The sequence below is a fragment of the Oncorhynchus kisutch genome, linkage group LG30, assembly GCF_002021735.2.
Source record: "Oncorhynchus kisutch isolate 150728-3 linkage group LG30, Okis_V2, whole genome shotgun sequence".
Lineage (NCBI taxonomy): Eukaryota > Metazoa > Chordata > Actinopteri > Salmoniformes > Salmonidae > Oncorhynchus > Oncorhynchus kisutch.
This window is the reverse complement of record NC_034203.2, coordinates 19,474,387-19,500,788: the sequence shown is the minus strand read 5'-3', so window position 1 is coordinate 19,500,788 and position 26,402 is coordinate 19,474,387.

Genomic DNA, 26,402 nt, shown 5'->3' with positions numbered 1-26,402 from the left:
TTAGGCATGAAATTCCAACATCAGACTGTGAGCCATCATATTCATATAGAAAATATCTAATAATGAAAGAAAAGCATTGTAAGAGAAGTTGGAAAATGATTGCTGTCCATCAATAATGAGAAACCACCTGGTATTGACAAATTAGATGAAAACTACTGAGGATGCTAGAGGACTATATTGCCACTCCTATTTAATCTGAACCTGAAGAAGTGTTGGTCTACAGACCTGAAGGGAAGCTACAGTAATTCCGCTACCCAAAAATGGTAAAGCTCCCTTTGGTCGGCTGTTAGAGCCAGCAATCAGCTTGCTGCCAGTTCTTAGCAAAGTTAAGGAAAATATTGTGTTTGACCAGATACAATGCTATTTCTCTTTGAACAATTTAACAACTGACTTTCAGCCCGCTTATAGGGAAGTAAATTCAACATGTACTGCACTGGCACAAATGACTGATGATTGGCTGAAATAAATGATAATAAAAAGATTGTGGGATCTGTATTGTTAGATTTCAGTGCAGATTTTGATATTATTGACCATCATTTGTGACTGAAAAAATTTAAGTGTTTACGCTTTATATCTGCCATATCATGGATAGAGAGCTATCTATCGAATAGAACACAGAGGGTGTTCTGTAATGGAAGCTTCTCTAATGTAAAACATGTAAAGTGTGGTATTCCACAAGGTAGCTGTCTTGGCCTTTTACTAATGATCTAATGCTTTAAAGCCTGTGTGTCTATGTATGCAGATGATACAACACAATACCTGTCAGCAACCACAGCTAGTGAAATCACAGCAACACTAAACAAAGAGTTGCAGTCAGTTTTAGAATGGGTGGCTAGGAATAAACTGGTCCTGAACATATCTAAAACCAAAACCATTGTATTTGGTACAAATCACTCCCTAAGTACAGGACCTCAGCTGGATCAGGTCCACACACATGTTCACAGTCATGAGAAGGCATGACAGTACCTCTTCCCCCTCAGGATGTTGGAAAGGTTTGGCATGGGCCCTCAAATCCTCAAAATGTTATCCAACTGCACCACTGAGAGCATATTGACTGAAAGGAAGGCCCGTAAAATCGTTAAAGACTCCAGTCGCCTAAGCCATAGACTGTTCTCTCTGCTTTTGCACATCAAGCGCTACTGGTGCATCAAGTCTGACACCAACAAGCTCCTGAACAACTTCTATCCCAAAGCCAAAGACTGCTATTTTTATTTATTTATTTTTATTTAACCTTTATTTAACTAGGCAAGTCAGTTAAGAACAAATTCTTATTTACAATGACGGCCTAACAAAAGGCAAAAGGCCTGCAGGGACGGGGGCTGGGATTAAAAATAGAAAAATAGAAAATACATAAATATAGGACAAAACACACATCACGAGAGACAGCACAACATGGTAGCAGCACAAAACATGGTACAAACATTATTGGGCACAGACAACAGCACAAAGGCTAGGAGGGTACTGCTAAATAGCTAACAAAATGGCTACCCTTGTATTTTATTTTTGCACTGTCTCTATGCATGCTCACAGGACTTGACATACTCATGCACACTGACACTCCAACACACACACACACACACACACACACACACACACACACACACACACACACACACACACACACACACACACACGCACACGCACACGCACACACACAATCAATTTGCTCAGACACCCACATAACATGAACACACATTTATACTGACTCTACACACACACACAATCCTAATATACACTGCTGCTACTCTGTTTATTATATATCCTGATGTCTAGTCACCTTACTGTTGGAGGAAATTATAGTTGAAATGATTAATTATGTATACATTTAAATTAGAACCATTTATTTTAATACTATTATGTTGTGGTATGAAATGAATGAGTTTTTAGTTAAACTAGGACTGAAAATGTAGTTAAAACGAATGAATTGTCTGTACCTTGCGGGTTTAAGGGAGAAGGAGGGTATATCTCTTTAGACAGATAAGAATGTTCTTTGATATTCCATTAGTGGAGAAGAGTATATCTTTTAGACAGATTGGAATGTTTGCTTTATGAGGGGAGTAGGAGACAATCTCCAGACCTGAAGACACTGCGCTATTGTGTGGATCGGAGAAAGTGTGAGAACTGATGACGTCATTTTTATCTTCTCTTTAAAATGTAATGTTCTTTGTATTTTGGGCCAGTACTCATCAAGAATAAATTCTGAACTTGTTTTTAAGACTGGTCTCTCGCTATTTCATGCAAATGATACATCTTACAACTTATTATGAAATAGATAGAGTGTGAATTTGGTTTTGGCTACAAATCAATATAGGAATTTAGAATTCCTCTAACACTTACTCCTATACATATCTACCTATATCACTCCAGTATCCCTGCACATTGTAGATATGGTACTGGAACTGACCCTGTACTAGGCCTCCAACTGCTCTTAAACGCTAGTAAAACCAAATGCATGCTTTTCAACCGGTCGCTGCCTGCACCTGCATGCCCGACTAGCATCACCACCCTGGATGGTTCCGACCTAGAATATGTGGACGCCTATAAGTACCTAGGTGTCTGGCTAGACTGCAAACTCTCCTTCCAGACTCATATCAAACATCTCCAATCGAAAATCAAATCAAGAGTCGGCTTTCTATTCCGCAACAAAGCCTCCTTCACTCAAGCCGCCAAGCTTACCCTAGTAAAACTGACTATCCTACCGATCCTCGACTTCGGCGATGTCATCTACAAAATGGCTTCCAACACTCTACTCAGCAAACTGGATGCAGTCTATCACAGTGCCATCCGTTTTGTCACTAAAGCACCTTATACCACCCACCACTGCGACTTGTATGCTCTAGTCGGCTGGCCCTCGCTACATATTCGTCGCCAGACCCACTGGCTCCAGGTCATCTACAAGTCTATGCTAGGTAAAGCTCCGCCTTACCTCAGCTCACTGGTCACGATGGCAACACCCATCCGTAGCACGCGCTCCAGCAGGTGTATCTCACTGATCATCCCTAAAGCCAACACCTCATTTGGCCGCCTTTCGTTCCAGTACTCTGCTGCCTGTGACTGGAACGAATTGCAAAAATCGCTGAAGTTGGAGACTTTTATCTCCCTCACCAACTTCAAACATCAGCTATCTGAGCAGCTAACCGATCGCTGCAGCTGTACATAGTCTATTGGTAAATAGCCCACCCTTTTCACCTACCTCATCCCCATACTGTTTTTATTTATTTACTTTTCTGCTCTTCTGCACACCAATATCTCTACCTGTACATGACCATCTGATCTTTTATCACTCCAGTGTTAATCTGCAAAATTGTAATTATTTGCCTACCTCCTCATGCCTTTTGCACACATTGTATATAGACCCCCCTTTGTTTTCTACTGTGTTATTGACTTGTTAATTGTTTACTCCATGTGTAACTCTTTGTTGTATGCTCACACTGCTATGCTTTATCTTGGCCAGGTCGCAGTTGCAAATGAGAACTTGTTCTCAACTAGCCTACCTGGTTAAATAAAGGTGAAATAAATAAATAAAATACTAACTTCTCGTGTTCTTCTTATTTCATATTTCTCATGTTTTTGTCCTACCTTGTTATTTTTCGTACTACATTGATATTGACTACTGCATTGTTGAGTTTAGAGCTTTCAAGAAAGGCCTTTCCCTGTATTTGTGCAAATGACAATGAAACTTGGAACCTTGCAAACTGTCATGGTCAAAGCATATTGATTCTATTGTTATAAAGATGGGGAGAAGTCTGTCTGTGATAAAGAGACAGTCTCCTTTTTTAACCTCACATGCAACAAAACCTCACCTGCAAGCTCTGGTTTTGCGAGAGATTGGCTGCGAGAGATTGGCTGCATCACTGCTGGTCTTTGTAAGAAGTAGTGACGTGCTGAAAGTACAAAAATGTATGTTAAGCCAGTTAACATAGCTCAGAAACCCATACTTACCCCTCAAAACAAGCAATCATGGGTCTCTTCACAGTCCCCAAGAACAGAGGCTGGGAAACGCACAGTCTTGTATTTAGCAATAACTACTTAGAATTCTGTTCCACCTCAAGCAATAAAATCAGTAAAAAAAAGCAACAACGTGGACTGTGATGAGACACACACACCCTACACGCACCCACACATTATTCTTTAGTTGTATTCTTTAGATGTAACAGCCTAAAAGTGTCTAAATGACAAAGCAATTGAACGTTTGAGGTTAGTATTATTAATAGATTTTTATTTATTTTCTCTTATTTTTGTGTCAATTCTCTGGAAACTTGCTTCAATAGGAATGTCTTACTAAGAGATTTTAGTTGTATTGTTCATTTGTCGTAGTGTTCGTAGTTAAAATTTGTGTTGCTGTTCTTGTCCATTAGTGTTCTGTATTTTGTCATGCTCTATGTTTTGTGTGGACACCAGGAAGAATATCTGCTGCTTCTTAAACAGCTAATATGGATCTGAATAAAAATCATAAGATCATTTCTTCACAAATTGGAGTATAAATTGTTATTTACTGATTGCTATTTGTTCATTTGGAGCATACTGGGACAGTTGAAATCAATTCAATTACTTTAGATTCGAGGTCAATGTGAACAGACTCGAAAGGACTTTGAATGTCACAGGTTAACAAGTTCATTCCATGGCAGTCAGTGTCACCTATCTCATACTGAGCAAATAACAAAAGCAATCCGAACTTGAAACCTAAGTAAACAGAGAGAATATGAAATGTCGACGCGGGGGCTGAGGAAAACTGGTTTTATTTAGAGGAAATGTACCTCTACAATAAGGCTCTGCTCTGTCAGGTGAGAAACGTTAATACAAATAAACAATACTTTTTAGCTTCTAATGCCAATGTCTTGAAAGTTCATTGTATAATTACCAAGTAGTCCAGCAGTCATCGGGGACTGAAACAGTGCAGTGAACCACTGAAAACCAGATAAGCCTCTCAAGTGTTTTGGCATAAACACTGTGATTCTTTACCACAGAACAAGGGAATGAGAATTATAGACGGAGACAAGAGACTGATCAATACACTGGACAAAATTCAATAGTCCAAAGCTGTTCTAATAGGGCCTGAATTAATTCAGGCCAATTTCAGGATATTACCTATATTCCTACTAGGCTACTATAGATCAGAGAAGTAAAGCAGCCTTACATTGTTGCAACTTGTAAAATATTAGCCTGAGTACCAGTCTCTTTAGCTAACATTCCACTCCTTGCTGCTGCTTGTCATTGCCAAAGAGACTGGCCTTTCTTTGGCAATGACATGGCGTAGCAATGAGTGGAACTAAAGAGACTGGTACTCAGGCTAATAAAATATATCCTTCCATCTTTAAGAGTATGGGGTGCAAATATCAGAATTTTGTGAGGTGAGGCAAGCAGAAAATGAGACTTAATCTTCCTCGATAACCTTAATATATAAATACATATAACCATGGGTGTTGCATTCATCCAGCTTCACATATTATTAATATAATTTTCAATTATTGTTCCTGGATGTTTTGAAATCAATAAATCACGACAGGCAATAATGTAAATGACTTTGAAATGGCCAGCCAGGGAATTTGGTGGCTGTACTGATAACTGTGACACTGTTATGATAAATATACCTCTACAAATATACTATTTATGATGGCAGATAATCTCAATGTGAAGAACATGCACTATTTGAATGAAAGCAGGTATGAATAAATGATCCAATAACTGGGTCACGCCCTCTTACTCAACAGTGAAACGTTTTCTTGCTCTCTCACTCTGTACTGTCATATTCATTGTACAGTCTTTAGTATCTGTTGCCTGTTAACACTATTGATGTAGTCTGACTGATCTTGGTGAACATTGCCTCATTGACATCAACCATTCTTCCTCTCCATAGCAAAGAGACCAAAATACAACACCAATATATTTCCTTTGAATAAATGGTAGTGAATGCAAAGGATCTCTGCATGGTTTTCTGTAGCATGCAGACATCCACCGACCGATGAGCTGTCAGAAGCAGTTGATGAAAGAATAGAATAAAGGCAGACTAAGCTCATTAAACAAGAAGGTGTTGAATAGCCAGATTATATACAACTCTAATTTCACAAGCAAGGCAGAACGATGCCTTGAGCATGGACTAGATATGCCAAAAATCTATTTATGCTCATACATGTATCATTATTTAACAGACCATATTTCATCAATTTTATCTATCCTGACTAAGGGGGGGGGGGACTCAAATAAATATATAGCTGGAGGAACAGATAATTGCATATACCATTCCCTCAAATTCTGCAAAGTCACACAAAGACTTGAAGCCTTTTAAGTTGTTTATACCCATATGGTTCTTCTCTATTCATAGAATAAGGTGGCTAATTTATTTTACCTTAATCATTCCATCGCAAGTCTTATTCTTAAGATTATCCAACGGCCTTCCTCTGAGGACAGAAGATTAGTAATGAATTGGGGGAGGGGAGAGCAGTGTCTCTCACCATCTCACAACCACATTCCAGTTTCCATTTCAATTCCTCTCTGAATGCAATGAAAATAATACGTTGGTTTTGTCCCAAATGGCCCCATAGGGCTCTGGTCAAAAGTAGTGCACTATATAGGGAATAGTGTAATTTGGGACACATCCAATGTATTGTTTTCATGCACTTGTGTTAGCTTCTCAAAATAACTATTAATATCCCAGCATTCTATTATCTATGGTGCCTTTAGAAAGTATTCAAACCCCTTGACATTTTCAACATTTTGATTAAGTTGAGATTTTGTGTCACTGGCCTACACACAATACCCCATCATGTCAAAGTGGAATTATGTTGTAGATCTTTTTACAAATTAATAAAAAATGAAAAGCTGAAATAACTTGAGTCAATAAGTATTCAACCCCTTTGTTATGTCAAGCCTAAATAAGTTAAGGAGTAAAAATGTGCTTAACAAGTCACATAATAAGTTGCATGGACTCACTCTGTGTGCAATAATAGTGTTTAACATGATTTTGGAATATATATCATCTCTGTACCCCACACATACAATTATCTGTAAGGTCCCTCAGTCGAGCAGTGAATTTCAAACACAGATTCAACCACAAAGACCAGGGAGGTTTTCCAATACCTTGCAAAGAAGGGCCCTTATTGGTAGATGGGTAAATAAAAAAAAGCAGACATTGAATATCCCTTAGAGCATGGTGAAGTTATTAATTACACTTTGGATGGTGTATCAATACACCCAGTCACTACAAAGATACATGCATCCTTCCTAACTCAGTTGCCAGAGAGCAAGGAAACTGCTTGTGGATTTAACCATGAGACCAATGGTGACTTTAAAACAGTTACAATTTAATGGCTGTGATAGGAGAAAACTAAGGATGGATCAACAGTTAATCCACAATACTAACCTAATTGACAGAGTGGAAAGAAGGAAGCCTGTCAAAAACATGCATCCTGTTTGCAACAAGGCACTAAAATAATACTGCAAAAAATGTGGCAAAGCAATTAACTTTTTGTTGTGCATTATGTTTGGGGCAAATCCAATATAACTGTCACACCCTGATCTGTTTCACCTGCATTTGTGCTTGTCTCCACACCCCACCAGGTGTCTCCCATCTCCCCTCATTCTCCCCTGTGTATTTATACCTGTGTTCTCTGTTTCCAGTTAGTTTTGTTCGTAAAAATCTACCAGCGGTTTTCCCTTGCTCCTGTCTTTTCTATCATTTCTATTTTCTTGGTTTTGACCATTCTGCCTGCCCTGAGCCTGCCTGCTGTCCTGTACATTGCCCCACCACACTGGATTATTGACCTCTGCCTGCCCTTGACCTGTCGTTTTGCCTGCCCCCTGTTCTAGTAAAAAAAAAAACTTTGTTACTTCGATGTCTGCATCTGGGTCTTCCCTAAAACATTATAATAACATATTACTGAGTACCACTCTCCATATTTCTGAGAATAGTGGTGGCTGCATCATGTTATGGGTATGCTTGTAGTCGTTAAGGACTGTAGTCGTCAATGGAACGGAGCTAAGCACAGGCAAAATCCTAGAGGAAAACATGGTTAAGTCTGCTTTCCACCAAACACAGGGAGATTAATTCAACATTTAGCAGGACAATAACCTAAAACACAAGGCCATATGTATACTGTTCCTGAGTGGCCGGTTTACAGTTGACTTAAATCGGCTTGAAAATTATGGTAATCCAGCAACGATCAACAACCAATTTGACAGAGCTTGAAGATTTTTTTAAATAATAATGGCAAATATTGTTTAATCAGGTGTACAAAGCTTTTATAGACTTACTCAATACTTACGTAATTCAGATATTTCAGTATTTAATTTTCATTGTGCAACAATTTCTAAAAACATGTTTTCACTTTGTCATTATGAGGTATTTTGTGTTTGATGGATGAAAAACAAAATGGAATAAAATGTTGAATTCAGGCTGTAACACAACAAATTGTTGAATCAGTCAAGAGGTATGAATACTTTCTGAAGGCACTGTATCTGCAGCCATTTCAAGTCTATAAGTATATACAGTGCTGCTTGTATTATCAGAATTGAAAAGCTTTCATTGATTTCAAGACAGGAGCTAATGACTGGCTGTCACTCTTATACAATGAGTACAACAAAGAGGTTGAGTGAGTCCAAATGCAAACCTTGGCATTGAAGTGTCTTCTTTTGGACCAAATAATCTTATTTCGGAACCGATGGTTTAGATTTTAATCAACATAATTCCATCACACATTTAGTTGTCAAATAACAGTTTTCAAACATAATTGCATAGTTCATAACTGAGGTAGAATTTTGCCAATTTCGAGATTTGCTGAAATTGAGATTGTAGAGAACAGGAGCAAAAGTGCTTGGTATGCCTGAGACAGCAGCCTGCCAATCGAAAATGTACTGTAGTTTTAGATGGTTGTCTTATTTGTGTGTAAACAAACCAGATTCCATCAGTGCAGCATCATCGGTAGAAGATGTTACTTTAGATAAATACACTAAGAAAGTTAGTGATTACACCGAGAGATGAAATATTATGCTGTTCTGAATAATTCATAAAATATTCCCATCCAGGATTCCTCCATCGTATTTATGCTTCTGTTTACACTTCATAAATGAGAAATGGGAATATTTGTTTTTTCGTATTCACGGCATGCCAGTCTTTCCAGAAACCTCACAACATTATGCATTTGAATGTGAAATTACAATTTCCCACCTCACCAATTTGCAGAGCCTAAAAATCTACCAAAAGTGTCAAGTTAAGTCAAACGATGTTGCAGCATGCCCCTTTCTATTACATCTCTCAGCACCGTAAGGCTCACTGTTATGAACCTATTTTATTGTATAACAACAACAACAAAAAATCTTATTCTGTTAACTCGTATGCAAATAATGTTGTTGACTCGTCCTATACTCGTATGTGGCCAAAGATAAACTGGAGAATTTTTTTTTATATAACCCCACATCAAACTTGTATCTCAAACAGACCATTTAAAAAATATGCTTGCTATTTCTTCATAGAACATGATGTGATGTTGGCTCATTGGCTGACATAGCCAATCAGCGGTCTATTTGCATTAATATTTTTAATGACCGGTATACACCCACACCATTCTATTATTGGAGTACACCAACACCATTCAAACACAGAAATGCTGTTTAACATTCTTAGTTTTCCTTCAATATAATGGTAATAATTTCACTCATATTGTAAATAATTATAGGCCATATTTTATAGAAATCTGGAAACACTGGACTGTTACTTTAAATTGTCTGCAGATCAACACAGCAACCTCCTGTAGTAGAGCACAATAGAGCACGGCACCTGGGTCAAAATAACCTGCTACACTGAAAACCTCTGCAGAGGGAGTTGGCCGTGATGAAATGGAAAAGAAAAGAGTCTTCAGTCTGCTTTTGTGGGTTATCGTTCCTGCTGGGTAGGCTGCACAGCATGTGTCCTCACATGTGAAGGATCGATGGAGCAACATGAGAATCCTTTAAATAACATCTTAAGGTGATGCTGCATACCGCGCAACTAACAAAACCTCCAACCTCATAGGAGACTGCAGCTGTGGTGGTTGAATTCAGCTCTCTAGAGCTCAAAGGATGGCCCACACTGTCCTGCCGACTGACATCACAATGCACGGAGAGGAGAGAACCTGCCATTGTTCTTCCTCTTTGATCCAAACCCAAAGGTTTGGTCAAGACCAGAGGTATCCAGACAGCTGTAGTTTATCATCCTTGCTCGTAGGTGACATTATCTAGTTAAGTCCCAAATGGCACCCTATTCTCTTTATAGTGCACTACTTTTACCATAGCCATATGGGCCCTGGTCAAAAGTGGTGTATTTGATTGGGAATAGGGTGCCATTTGGGATGCAGAACCAGGCTGCGTTACTACTGGGCATGATCTTGACCTCAACCCACAAACTGTCCAACTGCTAGCCCTAAAGGGTGGGCCATTTTAAACCTGAATAAAATCACTATATTATTTGAACTATTTGCAGTATTTTTAACATTAATGAATACTATCATGCACTTTAGATACGAGCCTGTAGCTGACCACAAAGCCAAATATTTCAGTGACACTGTCATGATGCTGTCAGGATTTGGCCAGGATTGTTCCGGTATTGGCCACTAGATGCCCCCATTGTGCTTTTTTGACCCTTTTGTTTTCCCCTGTTTCCAGATTATTATTTGCACCTGTGCCTCATTTCCATTGAATATATTTAAACCCGTAGTTTTCCTCAGTTCTTTGCTCTGTGTTTGAATGTTAGCACCCAGCCCCAGCGATGCTGTGAACATTTGTTACTCCAGTTGGACTCTCTTGTGGTACTCTGTTTTTGTTCTCATTTATTTTTGATTATCTTTTGAGGTTTTTTCCCTTGTGGATTTACCTTTCCACTTGGAGGATTACCTTTTTCTCTTGGAATTACTTTTGACATTGTGGATTTATATTTTTGCCTGAAGGACTTTCCTTTTTACTTTATTAAAACACTGTCTCAAGTACTGCTGTGTCTGCCTCATCTTCTGGGTTCTGTCAACTATTAGTGGCTCAGTTTGCTAAGTGACTGTTTCTCACACCGGAGACCTGAGTTCGTAACCGGGTCCTGATAGAAACACAGAGCCAAAATTAACCAAGAGGGAGCCAGTTCCCAGGACCTTTTTGCCACGCTGTTCCACCACGAGGGGACTGTCCAATGCCACGAAGCCGCTCTGGTTCAGCAAGAGGCCTTAATGGCTAGACATTCTCAACTTCTGTCTGAGATGCTGACTTCCAAAAAGCAGATATCTGATTGACTTCCCCGGCAACCGCTCCCAACCCAGGACCTCAGATTCAAGTGCCCGTGGCAGTTAACCCCCTGGCTGAACCTCGTCTTCCACCTCCCCAACGATTCTCAGGTGATCCGAATGCTTGTAAGGGGTTTTTCACCCAATGTTCTCTCTCCTTCGAGCTGCAACCCTCGTCGTTTCCCACGACCGGTCCAAGATCGCATATATCATCACCCTGCTGTCGGAAAAAGGCCTGGTCTGGGCTACTGCTGTGTGGGATGCCCAAAGTCCCTGCTGTGCCAGCTACTCTGCCTTTGCAGAGGAATTCAAGCGAGTGTTTCAAGGTCCAACCAGCGGCCCTGACTCAGCCAAACCGCTCCTGACTCTCCGCCAAGGTCGACCATGCTACCACCCCATAGACCTTACGATTGCCCCATCGACCTGTTTCCGGGCACCTGTCCCCCCTGGGGTCGGATCTTTTCCCTATCTCCTCCTGAATTAGCTGCTATGGATACCTACATCAAGGACGCTCTGGCAGCAGGCCTCATTCATCCGTCCACCTTGCCCGCGGGAGCAGGGTTTTTCATTGTGGCCAAAAAAGACGGTGGATTATGTCCTTGCATCGACTACCGGGGACTCAATGCCATAACCGTCCGTACCCGCTACCCCTTATGGCCACAGCATTTGAGCTGCTCCAGGAAGCAGTTGTCTTCACTAAGCTTGACCTGCAGAACGCATACCATCTTGTGCGGGTCAGACACGGTGACGAGTGGAAGACCGCTTTCAACATGCCTACTGGTCACTACGAATACTTGGTGATGCCCTTCGGCCTGACCAACGCCCAGCCCCGGCTGTGTTCCAAGCGCTCATAAACGATGTGCTTAGGGATATGCTTAACATCTTCGTGTTCGTTTACTTGGATGACATCCTCATCTTTTCGAGCTCCCTTCAAGAACACACAAAGCATGTCAGACAAATACTCAAACGCCTCCTAGACAGCCATTTTGTACGTTAAGCCCGGAAAAATTTGAATTCTATTCCTCCCGAGTACAATTCCTGGGATTTGTAGTGGAACCCGGTCGAGTCCAAATGGATTCCAGGAAGGTAGGGGCGGTAGAGGATTGGCCCACCCCCAAGTCCGTTAAGGAGGTTCAGCGTTTCCTGGGCTTCACAAACTTTTACCGCAAGTTCATCAAGAACTTCAGCTTGGTGGCAGCCCCTCTCTCAGCTTTAACCAAGGGTGGAAACGCAAGGTTTCTGTGGGGAAAAGAAGCTGAGACGGCCTTCCAAGGACTCAAGCGGCGCATCCTCTCTGCTCCCATCCTGACACTACCGACTGCGGATGAACCTTTTGTGGTGGAGGTAAACGCATCAGAGGTTGGTGTTGGAGCTGTCCTGTCTCAGAGAGGTGAAGACAAGAAGCTCCACCTTTGTGCCTTCTTCTCACACCGGCTTACCCCGGCCGAGAGGAACTACGATGTGGGGGATCGTGAACTCCTAGCGGTTAAGATGGCATTGAAGGAATGGAGACACTGGCTCGAGGGGGCTTCTCAACCGTTTCAAGTGCTTACGGACCACAAAAATCTGGAGTTCATCCAGCGAAAGTTCTGGTGGTCCACCATAACAGAAGACGTTGCCACTTTCGTCAAGGCCTGTTAAGGTGCTGCCAAATCTTCTCACCTCCACCCACAAGGACTCCTTCACCCTTTACCTGTTCCCCACCGACCCTGGTCCCATATCTCTTTGGACTTTATTACTGGCCTTCCTCCGTTCCATGGTAATACTACTATCCTAGTCATCATCGACAGGTTTTCTAAGGCGTCCAGGTTCGTCCCCTTGACTAAGTTACCTTCTGCCAAGGAAACGGCTGAGTTGGCAATTAACCATGTTTTCCGAGTCTTCGGCATTCCTCAAGATATGGTTTCCAACAGAAGTCCCCAGTTCGCTTCAAGGTTTTGGAAGGCCTTCTGCCAACTCATAGGGGCCACGGCCAGTCTATCTTCAGGGTACCACCCGGAGTCCAACGGCCGAACCGAGAGGACGAATCAAGAGCTGGAAACCGCCCTCTGATGTATGGGCTCCAACAACCCGTCCACATGGTCGTCCTTCATTGTTTGGGCCGAGTACGCGCAGAACACATTGCGCTCCTCCTCCACTGGTATGTCCCCGCACGAGAGTCAGTTTTTCTATTTCCCTCCATTGTTCCCGGACCAGGAGGCAGAAGTCGGAGTGCCTTCAGCCTTGAAGTTCATCAGACGCTGTCGGCTTACGTGGAGAAAGACCCGTCTTAATCTTCTGCGTGCCTCACAGCGGTACCAACGACAAGCCAACAGACGTCGCCGTCCCAGGCCTATCCTGCGCCCCGGCCAGAGAGTCTCGCTCTCAACAAAAAAACGTACCGCTACGGGTGGAGTCTCGCAAGCTGTCCCAGAAATACATCGGTCCCTTTAAGGTTGCCAGGCGAGTGAACCCCGCTACATATCGCCTGCACTTACCCAGATCCCTTAAGATTAATCCCACGTTTCACATTTCCTTATTAAAACCTGTTGTTTTTTTCTCCCCTTGTCCCGGCAGGCAGACCTCCGGCTTATACTGTCCATCGGATACTGGATTACCGCCGGGTGCAGCGGTTCTGGCAGTATCTGGTGGACTGGGAAGGCTACGGTCCCGAGGAGCGCTCCTGGGTTCCTGCCTAAGACATACTGGACCCTGACCTCATTCGACAGTTCAGGGCCCTCCACCCCGAGAAAGCTGGTAGGAACGTCAGGAGCCATTCCTAGGGGAGGATTCTGTCAGGATTTGGCCAGGATTGTTCCAGTATTGGCCACTAGATGCCCCCATTGTGCTTTTTTGACCCTTTTGTTTTCAGATTATTATTTGCACCTGTGCCTCATATCCAATGAATATATTTAAACCCGTAGTTTTCCTCAGTTCTTTGCTCTGTGTTTGAATGTTAGCACCCAGCCCCAGCGATGCTGTGAACATTTCTTACTCCAGTTGGACTCTCTTGTGGTACTCTGTTTTTGCTCTCGTTTATTTGTGGCCTTCCTTATTTGTGGGGCGGCAGGGTAGCCTAGTGGTTAGAGCGTTGGACTAGTAACCGGAAGGTTGTGAGTTCAAACCCCCGAGCTGACAAGGTACAAATCTGTCGTTCTGCCCCTGAACAGGCAGTTAACCCACTGTTCCCAGGCCGTCATTGAAAATAAGAATTTGTTCTTAACTGACTTGCCTGGTTAAATAAAGGTAAAATAAAATAAAAATACATTTATTTTTCATTATCTTTTGAGGCTTTTTCCCTGCTGTACCTACCACCTTGTGGATTTACCTTTTCACTTGGAGGATTACCTTTTTCTCTTGGAATTACTTTTGACGTTGTGGATTTATATTTTTGCCTTTTTACTTTATTAAAACACCGTCTCAAGTACTGCTTTGTCTGCCTCATCTTCTGGGTTCTGCCGACTATCAGTGGCTCAGTTTGCAAAGTGACTGTTTCTCACACCGGAGACCCGAGTTCGTAACTGGGTCCTGACAGATACATGGTTTGAATAGTAATTAAACACCCATATTCTGATAAAACAGTTTAAAAGGAGTATGTCAATGTTTTTGGGTTATTGCCAAAGTACCACTGGAGATTGCCATAGCTACCTCCCCTATTCCACTGTAACAATTGTTACTCATGTTTGAGAACAAAAGTTTGAGGTGATTCAAGGCTGAAAAACAGTATTCTCTTTTTTTTACATTTAAATATAACTAATGCACTTCTATTCATTTCAATTTTTTTTGTCACTGTTTTCTCAAGTGTTTTCTTCCTTCAAATTGCGGGAGCTGGCAGCTAATGCAAAACAGCTGTGTGTGTGTCTGACTAATATCAAAATTACAAACACTGATGAAGAGGATGTGTGTCTCCCTCATACACAGTGCAATATGAAGCCTTTCTACTAACTCAAGTGCCTAATTTAATTTACTATCTGAAAGCAGAAACCAGCTGTTGTGAAGTTGCCATCCAATCAATCTCAGCATGTATCTGTGCAAAGGTTTTCTAAGTAAATATGTGCCTGTATGGTTAGGTAATTCATTGACAGCACCTTTATGGAAACTTTCCTACCCTTAAAATGGAGGAAAGTTGTCTTGAAATTTATGTGAAAATGTTAAATGAGAACTTCTGGAAGTTGTCGAAGGTGAAAGAATGCCCTCTAGTGTTCAGGCAAGACATTATCTAAATCTATGCATTACAATTCTGTTCACTTAGTCAGTGAGTAAAGCCTTTGGTATATATTTGCTCAAGAATATAGGAGCTTCTATCTACAAACACTCAGCATTACAGCAGGATTTTTCTTCAGCCAGATGGAGATTGAGGTACAAATTGAGGAGGGCACAGCATATCTGAGCTGCAATCAAACAAAACACCATAGGAATTGTAATGGATGTAATAATTAGGATCACTGATTTTCGACCAAGAGGAGAGATATAAATGAAGATGATACGATGTTGGTTGCTAACGCAATGGGTATTGGGATATGAGTTGAATTATCCCTCCATTGTAATACCTGTCTTATTCCTCTCTTGTTTCCTCTGGCAAGTTTTGCACACAACTATGAAGCTATGAGATACAGATGCAGAGTCTGTAGGTTACAGTACTGTATATTCTACTTCACATTTGCAATGCTTAGGAAATTGAATCATCTTCCTTTTACATCAGCCAAATGCTTTCCATTCTCACACATTTCTTCCTCTACCAGCTCAATTCAAACTGATACTAAACCCATCTCCATAGAAACAAAATATGTCCCAATTACTTCCTCAAATGGTTCTGAGCCCGGGGATGGTTTACAGAGAGAATTTCTGTAATCAGGCCAAACTGAGAATATTTTAATATTTACCCTCTTCTACATGTCGGCTAGACTAGAGTAACTGAGAGCTTCTCCCTTTCAAGGTTGCTGTCCTATTAGTGGAAGGAGAATTATCTCGGTCATTAATTAGTGGAGGTTAAAATAATACCACACTCAGTTTGCTTTGAACAGCAAAAGCTGGTATTTTACACTTCCTTATAATGGTTTTTGGTCTTAATGGCAAATAGAATGAGGCATGCATTGATTACAAACATTGATTGAATGAATGAGGTAGCTTCAGAATGCTTATGAAATATGCTGCTTCCCCTTACAGGAAGTCAAAGAGAGGAACAGGCAGAGAGCATAATCACCATAGTCTAAAATGAGCTATGATCTTTCTATTGCTCTGTGTTTTTTATTCCTATGCTCTAAATTCATGTAATTTTTACTCAATAAATGTGTCTGGTTTTGCAGTACAGTATGTTGGTTTGGCCACTCTCCACTCTCACATTATAGGTATTTCAGTTCATAAACACAGGATGTACAGGAATAGACTAGCTCTGTGTTCCATAACATTAGCATTAGCATGTTCCTGTTAGCTGATACATCATGACAAAATACACCATATTACCAATGATTGTTCTGTGATATTACTGTCCTTGTAATGTGACTGGACCCTGTAGGCTACCATGAAGAAAGAACATAACTGATCCAAATGGTGGCCTGATCAGGCAGGCTAGATGCAGTTATTTCGAAATAAACATGCATTCAAAACGACAGGCTTTGAGCAGTTATTCAAATGACATAAGCTATTCACTGCAGTTTTACAGCCTAGACTAGAGTTTTGTACTCAGCTGAAAACAATAATAATGTTCGTCATTACATTGTGTTGGTGTATCCTAGGTAAGATACATTTCTTGTCCCTAAAAAACTGAAACAATAGAGTATGAGTCAAGATACCCCTAAAACCTAGCAGTCAAACAAGGAAATGGTTCCAGTCACAAAGTGCTATACAGGTAGAATGTTATTGAGGAAAAAAAGATGGCGGAAGTGGAAGCTGAGTTTGAAATCAAGCAGCGAGTCGAGAAAAGTTGGTGAAGGCGAATGTTCTTAATGGACAACAATCGTAGAGAAAACTGGAACAAAAAGTAAATAGTCTATAATTGGAGTGGAGGATACATGTATGAATGATAATTAATCGCTTCTTGTTGCGATGAGTTTGTTGAGTAAGAATGCATAGGTGGGAAACCCGTTTGAGGTGTTGAAAATGGTGTACAGTACAGTGGTACAGTGGCTTGAGAAAGTTTTCATCCCCCTTGGCATTTTTCCTATTTTGTTGCCTAACAACCTGAAATTAAAATAGATTTTTTTGTGGGGTTTGTATCATTTGAGTTACACAACATGCCTACCACTTTGAAGATGAAAAATATTTTTTATTGTGAAACAAACAGACAAAAAAACAGAAAACTTGAGCGTGCATAACTACTCACCCCCCCCCCCCAAAGTCAATACTTTGTAGAGCCACCTTTTGCAGCAATTACAGCCGCAATTATCTTGTAGTATGTCTCTATAAGCTTGGTACATCTAGCCACTGGCATTATTGCCCATTCTTCAAGGCAAACTGCTCCATCTCCTTCAAGTTGGATGGGTTCCGCTGGTGTACAGCAATCTTTAAGTCATACCACAGATTCTCAATTGGATTGAGGTCTGGGCTTTGACTAGGCCATTCCAATACATTTAAATGTTTCCCCTTAACCCCCTTGAGTGTTGCTTTAGCAGTATGTTTAGGGTCATTGTCCTGCTGGAAGGTGAACCTCCATCCCAGTCTCAAATCTCTGGAAGACTGAAACAGGTTTCCCTCAAGAATTCCCCTGTATTTAGTGCCATCCATCATTCCTTAAATTCGGACAAGTTTCCCAGTCCTTGCCGACTAAAAACATCCCCACAGCATGATGCTGCCACCACCATGCTTCACTGTGGTGATGGTGTTCACGGGGTGATGAGAGGTGTATGGTTTGCGCCAGACATAGTGTTTTCCTTGATGGCCAAAAAGCTCAGTTTTAGTTGCATCTGACCAGAGTTCAGTGTTCCATATGTTTGGGGAGTCTCACACATGCCTTTTGGCGAACACCAAATGTGCTTGCTTTTTTTTCTTTAAGCAATGGCTTTTTTCTGGCCACGCTTCCGTAAAGCCCACTCTGTAGAGTGTATGGCTTAAAGTGGTCCTATGGACAGATACTCCCATCTCTGCTGTGGAGCTTTGCAGCTCCTTCAGTGTTATCTTTGTTGCCTCTCTGATTAATGCACTCCTTGCCTAGTCAGTGAGTTTTGGTGGGCAGCCCTCTCTTGGCAGGTTTGTTGTGGTGCCATATTCTTTTAATTTTGTAATAATGGATTTAATGGTGCTCCGTGGGATGTTCAAAGTTTTGGATATTTTTTTATAACACAACCCTGATCTGTATTTCTCCACAACCTTGTCCCTGACCTGTTTGGAGAGCTCGATGGTCTTCATAGTGTCGCTTGCTTGGTGGTGCCCCTTGCTTAGTGGTGTTGCAGACTCTCGGGCCTTTCAGAACAGGTGTGTATATATACTGAGATCATGTGACAGATCACGTGACACTTAGATTGCACACAGGTGGACTTTATTTAACTAATTATGTGACTTCTGAAGGTAATTGGTTGCACCAGATCTTATTTAGGGGCTTCATAGCAAAGGGGGTGAATACACGTACCACTTTTCCATTTTTTTATTTTTAGAATTTTGTGTATGTCCATTACATGAAATCCAAACAAAAATGACATTTATATTACAGGTTGTAATGCAATGAAATAGGAAAAACCCCAAAGGGGGTGAATACTTTTGCAAGGCACTGTATGCGCTTAGAAAAGTGTCAGTCAGAGTGACCAGGAGTGGACTTATTTTGATTAATTACAGTGAGCCTCAAAAGAATCCAAACCACGGAAGTTTTGTGTTTTGTACTTCGGAATAGAGCACCCGTCAAAGGAGTCATCTCAGGGTTGATGACGGATGTTCAGGTTGAATACCTGAAAAACATTACTGGTGTGGTTGGTGCCTGGCGTCTGACCCGCTGGGTGAATGGAGAAAAAGAAGAAAGTCTTTCTGTTCTGTTGTTTTTTGATATAGAGCAAATACCTACGCATGTGAAGCTTGGTTATGTAAATTACAGCTTTTACCCCAAACCATTGCAGTGTAAGAATTGTAAAGGATTTGGCCATGTTTCAAGTGTGTGCAGAGCATATTGAAGAATTGTGTTGCAATTGTGGTGGGGATCATGATCCCGAGTTCTTGGAGAGCCCTATAAGGGTGAAGGAGATTGAGGTGGCAAAAGTTGCAGTGGTCAATTGAATCTCTTATGAGGAGGCAATTAAAATAATTGAGAAAACAAGTGATGCTACTGAAGATATGGTAGTGGACACACCACAGCCTGAAGTAAATGTTTGCTGCCAGTCAAAATATACCCTGTGTGTTAAAAAGGTGGATTTTGCCTCCCGAGTGGCTCAGTGGTCTAAGGCACTGCATCGCAGTGCTTGAGGCGTCACTGCAGATCCGGGTTCGTTCCCGGGCTATGTTGCAGCTGGCCGTGACCAGGAGACCCATGAGGTGGCGCACAATTGGCCCAGCGTCGTCCGGGTTAGGGGTAGGTTTGGCCGGCTGGGATGTCCTTTTCCATCGCTCTCTAGCGACTGCTGTGGCATGGCGGGCCGGACGTATACACACTGACACGGTCTCCAGTTGTACGGTGTTTCCTCTGACTGTTGCAGGAATTAAATTCCTCTGTTTTAATACCCAATTAAAATCAAACACTCTGTCAATTCATAAGAATTTGTATGACGCTTATTTGTATAAAATGGACAGAGCCCAGTCTTAAAGTCAACCAGCGTTTATTCACGAGAGTACTGCCCATTACACATTTTACCACAGGTTATAAACTCATTAGTTTTAGTACTAGCCCGTGTCATCTCCGCTCCAGTACAATGGCTGTATGGTTCTCACATCGTCTCTCCCTATTAAGATAATATATCAAATCAAATGTATTTATATAGCCCTTCGTACATCAGCTGATATCTCAAAGTGCTGTACAGAAACCCAGCCCAAAACCCCAAACAGCAAGCAATGCAGGTGTAGAAGCACGGTGGCTAGGACAAACTCCCAAGAAAGGCCAAAACCTAGGAAGAAACCTAGAGAGGAACCAGGCTATGGGGGGTGGCCAGTCCTCTTCTGGCTGTGCCGGGTGGAGATTATAACAGATCATGGTCGAGATTTTCAAACGTTCATAGATGACCAGCAGGGTCAAATAATAATAATCACAGTAGTTGTAGAGGATGCAACAGGACAGCACCTCAAGAGTAAATATGAACAATTTATGGTTCCATAGCCGCAGGCAGAACAGTTGAAACTTGTACAGCAGCAAGGCCAGGTGGACTGGGGACAGCAAAGAGTCATCATGCCAGGTAGTCCTGACGCATGGTCCTAGGGCTCAGGTCCTCCGAGAGAGAGAAAGAGAGAATTAGAGAGAGGATACTTAAATTCACACAGGACACTGGACAGAAGAAGTACTCCAGATATAACAAACTGACCCTAGCCCCCCGACACATAAACTACTGCAGCATAAATACTGGAGGCTGAGACAGGAGGGGTCGGGAGACACTGTGGCCCCATCCGATGAGACCCCCGTACAGGGCCAAACAGGAAGGATATAACCCCACCCACTTTGCCAAAGCTCTACACAATGTTGTGCTGCTGATGCCAGGTGCCATAGCAGTCTCTTTCTGCTGTAAAGCAGAAGGTCACCAAGCATGTGACGCAAGTGATGGGGGACTTAATTTTGCAAAGAACACAGCGACGCCTCCATGCTGTGCCCTTTTGGCCCTGAGGCACATCCATGCCTGCAGAAATAATTTTGGGCAGATGAACACCACTTGTGGCAGGAGCTGGATGAACCAGCTTCAGTGGGGGATGGACACCTTGGCACTGGGGGCTCCCATTTGGAGTCAGTGTCACTGTGAAAGAAAATGTTCAGTTAGAATAGTTTCACATATGAGCCCTGTATCAACAGGTATAATAAACAGATATATAGAGAGAGAGTACAGGGAACATAAGGTTGAATATATTATTATAGACCTCCTAGATCTACTGTCTCTTTTATATTATGACAGACCAGCTAGATCTACTGTCTCCATTTCACTTTGGCCATTGTTGTGGGCCTGCCCTCCCCTCAAAAGCCTCAAATAGGCTATTTCATGTGGGTTGGGGTGGGGCGGCAGGCACACTCATCTCATATTTCATTACATTACATTTTCATATATTGCTTCTAAAATGTTTAAAAATCACAAATAATATTTTAGATTATTAATTTCAAACAAGGGCATTAGCATGAGAAGAACTTACCAGTCCAAAACGATGTCCTCTCCGTTCAAAAAAATATTCCTCCTCTTGGGAATCGCTAAATGAATCGTCCTACAACAATCTGTCTCACTTTTCCGATCAATTTCTTCTAAAATTGTGTGTACATCTGTATATCTAGACTTAGATTTAGCTTTCCCTGACTTAGTTGCCATACTGATTGATATATAAACAGCTGAATCTGCGCGCTTACGAAAACAATGCTGTGCCTAATATGTGGAGTTCCTTCCGGTATAAAACTTCAATAGCGAATTACTCTCTTTACGCCGGAGTTTACTACATGGGTTGGTCTTCCAACACATAACCATTGCACATTACCGTTTACCTCAGCTCTTTGGCTATGTACCCAGCTAGATTTCAAGACGATCAGTGGTCATTGGGTTAAAATACAGTCAATCAACAAAACAGTGGTCATATCATTGGTGCACAGTGATGTCATTACTTGTTGTCTTCAAATCGGTTTCTTTCAGTCAATACATCTCGCGAAATGGCCCATCAGGTTTGGTTGTGTTACAAACAAAACAGTTGATTGCAATGAAACCAAACATGACTGGAAAAGTCACGTTCTGTGTTCGTATTTACCTGGAATGTGTTGTCAAAAATGGAATGAGACGGAATTCGCGACACAAGCGGTTCACAAAATGTTGTGTTAGGCTATAAAAACGTATTTTATCAAATTAAAGATCATTCATTGTGTAACAATGAGCATTGGGATTGCAAACAGACGAAGATCGTCAAAGGTAAACTATTTATTTTAATGCAGTTTGTGATTTTGTTACTTTTAGATTAACTATCTTCAAAGTAATGACTCGGGACGTCGGGTTTGATATGAAAGCTTCTTTTAGTAATAATACTTGTTCACGTTACATTTAACAACTTAACAAAAGTCTCTCTCATTCCTGTCGCAAGGCATTCTGGAACTTGCAGTCAAAAGCGTAATTCAATACTAACCAATACAATTACATATGTAAATAACTGTAAAGAAATGTCTTTAGATACAGCTCAATGAATGAACTTAAACATTAACTCTGTAACACATTAAAGTTACAACATCTACGCTTGTGCTGGTTGAAAAAGTTGTTTTTTACGGGGCTCTATACTCAGATAATCGCATCGTATTCTTTTCGCAGTAAATCATTTTTTAAATCTGACAACGCAGTTGGATTAGCAAGATACTAGGCTTTCGATAGATGTGAGACATTTGTATTTTCATGAATGTTTAATATGATGTAGCGATCACCGTATGTTGTGGAATTTCAGCCCATGATACTTAATGAATATGATGTCAGTTCGGTTGTCATCTGAGATATTCTCATCAATGATAAGATGACATAAACTCTACAGTGGAAAGTCTACACATCAGAGTTATCGGATTCACATGGAATTGTTGTTCAATTTAAATGTTTGAATATGAAATTATTCGTGATGGGATGAAATGTGATTTTAGCTTCTAAAATGTGAGATTTGGGTTTTCATAAGGTTAGGGCTCTGCTCAATCAGTGGCCCGCCCCTGTGGAGGGACATGGGTTATAAAACTTTTCAAACACACCCTCCTCTCCCTTCCTCTATAAAGCCTTGACAACAATATAACCTCCTGTTCCGAGGATGTGAGGACGACGTTCAGATGTCAGAATGGTTCAGATAATAACTACACAACGAAGTCAACATCAGCGTGAGACACTACCCTGGATTCCCCTGGACTGCACCCCATCTCCTATCCAGCTTTTAAATGAATACATTGGTTATCTATCCTTGTCTCCTCATCTGAGTCTGCATTTGGGTTCACCTGCTCCACCCCATGTAACCCAAACAATAGCACAATTGAATAAGAGCCCGTAAAACGGCAGCCATCTCCTCCAGCGCATGTCTGTCTTTATGGAGCTTGTCTGTCTTAATTGTTCTGTTGCGCAATTATGCACCTGGCCTTTCCACCAGGTGTGTAAATCTTGCAGGAAAAGCCTGACTACAAAAGCTTGTTGGACACTTAATTCAACATAGTCTGCTAATAGCCTATTGGAGGAGAGATGAATTCTTGCTCTTGCTTGCTGAATGTAAAACAGGATACAGCATGAACGGGCGGGGAGTTGGAAAGTAGAAGCACATTATTTTCCTATAGTAGGTCTATTTTAAGAGCAAGCTACATCGTGACAAAATAGGCATACGCCATATGAGTGGCCTGCTTTCTCAGCTGTGGAAAGTAGACCCAAACTGATCCAAATAGTTGTATAATCAGGCCTAGGCTGTTGGCCTATGCCGTTATTTCGGCATGATACAAAACAGGTGTGGGCGGTTATTCAAATTAGATTACATCATTGCAGTTTAATGCACTTGATAACAATAATACACTGCTCAAAAAAATAAAGGGAACACTTAAACAACACAATGTAACTCCAAGTCAATCACACTTCTGTGAAATCAAACTGTCCACTTAGGAAGCAACACTGATTGACAATAAATTTCACATGCTGTTGTGCAAATGGTATAGACAACAGGTGGAAATTATAGGCAATTAGCAAGACACCCCCAATAAAGGAGTGGTTCTGCAGGTGGTGACCACAGACCACTTCTCAGTTCCTATGCTTCCTGGCTGATGTTTTGGTCACTTCTGAATGCTGGCGGTGCTTTCACTCTAGTGGTAGCATGAGACGGAGTCTACAACCCACACAAATGGCTCAGGTAGTGCAGCTCATTCAGGAAGGCACATCAATGCGAGCTGTGGCAAGATGGTTTGCTGTATCTGTCAGCGTAATGTCCAGAGCATGGAGGCGCTACCAGGAGACAGGCCAGTACATCAGGAGATGTGGAGGAGGCCGTAGGAGGGCAACAACCCAGCAGCAGGACCGCTACCTCCGCCTTTGTGCAAGGAGGAGCAGGAGGAGCACTGCCAGAGCCCTACAAAATGACCTCCAGCAGGCCACAAATGTACATGTGTCTGCTCAAACGGTCAGAAACAGACTCCATGAGGGTGGTATGAGGGCCCGACATCCACAGGTGGGGGTTGTGCTTACAGCCCAACACCGTGCAGGACGTTTTGCATTTGCCAGAGAACACCAAGATTGGCAAATTCGCCACTGGCGCCCTGTGCTCCTCACAGATGAAAGCAGGTTCACACTGAGCACATTTGACAGACGTGACAGTCTGGAGACGCCGTGGAGAACGTTCTGCTGCCTGCAACATCCTCCAGCATGACCGGTTTGGCGGTGGGTCAGTCATGGTGTGGGGTGGCATTTCTTTGGGGGGCCGCACAGCCCTCCATGTGCTTGCCAGAGTTAGCCTGACTGCCATTAGGTACCGAGATGAGATCCTCAGACCCCTTGTGAGACCATATGCTGGTGCGGTTGGCCCTGGGTTCCTCCTAATGCAAGACAATGCTAGACCTCATGTGGCTGGAGTGTGTCAGCAGTTCCTGCAAGAGGAAGGCATTGGACTGCTATGGACTGGCCCGCCCGTTCCCCAGACCTGAATCCAATTGAGCACATCTGGGACATCATGTCTCGCTCCATCCACCAACGCCACATTGCACCACAGACTGTCCAGGAGTTGGTGGATGCTTTAGTCCAGGTCTGGGAGGAGATCCCTCAGGAGACAATCCGCCACCTCATCAGGAGCATGCCCAGGCGTTGTAGGGAGGTCATACAGGCACGTGGAGGCCACACACACTACTGAGCCTCATTTTGACTTGTTTTAAGGACATTACATCAAAGTTTGTAGTGTGGTTTTCCACTTTAATTTTGAGTGTTACTCCAAATCCAGACCTCCATGGGTTGAAAAATTTGATTTCCATTGATAATTTATGTGTGATTTTGTTGTCAGCACATTCAACTATGTAAAGAAAAAAGTATTTAATATTATTTCATTCATTCAGATCTAGGATGTGTTATTTTAGTGTTCCCTTTATTTTTTTGAGCAGTGTATATTCCTCTTTGTATTGTGTTGTTGTAGCCCAGGTATAATAATTTTATTGTCTAAAAACATAGGCCTAGGCCTAAAGGGTATAGTGGAGCTTTGTGTGCCGGGGGACCACAGAGCGCAGCTTGGAGGAACACACTACAGATCTGCCATTTCATAATCTGTTCATTTATTTTTCTTGCACTTTGACAAGTAAATATTTAGCATATAGCCCTAATATTTTGCTAAGGAATGGCCTAATATCTAGCTAATATTTAGCTTCTTACTTTGGCTACACATAGTGTAATGGCCTTGCTAAATAGAATATATTTTATCCGTAGGTTCTTTTCAATGTGTTGCCAGGTTTAATAACCTATATGTCAAGTAACAAACTACATGCAACTCTATGCTAAATAGACATGTTCACATCCCCCCTGCTTTAATAAAACATTCCTCAAATGTTTATCAATGGTATGTTTACATTCAAACCCCATTTACTGTCATTACATAATGAAGCTATCAAGATGACAATTTACAATCACAAACTAACCTTTACTGTGGGTTAGGGTTAGTGATGTGATCTTCTGGATTTTTGTTTTAGATTCCGTCTCTCACAGTTGAAGTGTACCTATGATAAAAAAAATACAGAATTCTACATGCTTTGTAAGTAGGAAAACCTGCAAAATCGGCAGTGTATCAAATAATTGTTCTCCCCACTGTAGCTGATGTTCTGAAATAGCTACAAAATCTGGAACCTACAAATCAGCCGGGCTAGACAATCTGGACCCTCTTTCTAAAATGATCTGCCCGAAATTGTTGCAACCCCTATTACTAGCCTGTTCAACCTCTCTTTCATATCGTCGAAAGCTGACACAGTCATCCCCCTCTTCAAATGGGGACACACTCTAGACCCAAACTGCTACAGACCTATATCTATCCTACCCTGCCTTTCTAAGGTCTTCGAAAGCCAAATTAACAAACAGATCACCGACAATTTCGAATCCCAACGTACCTTCTCCGCTATGCAATCTGGTTTCTGAG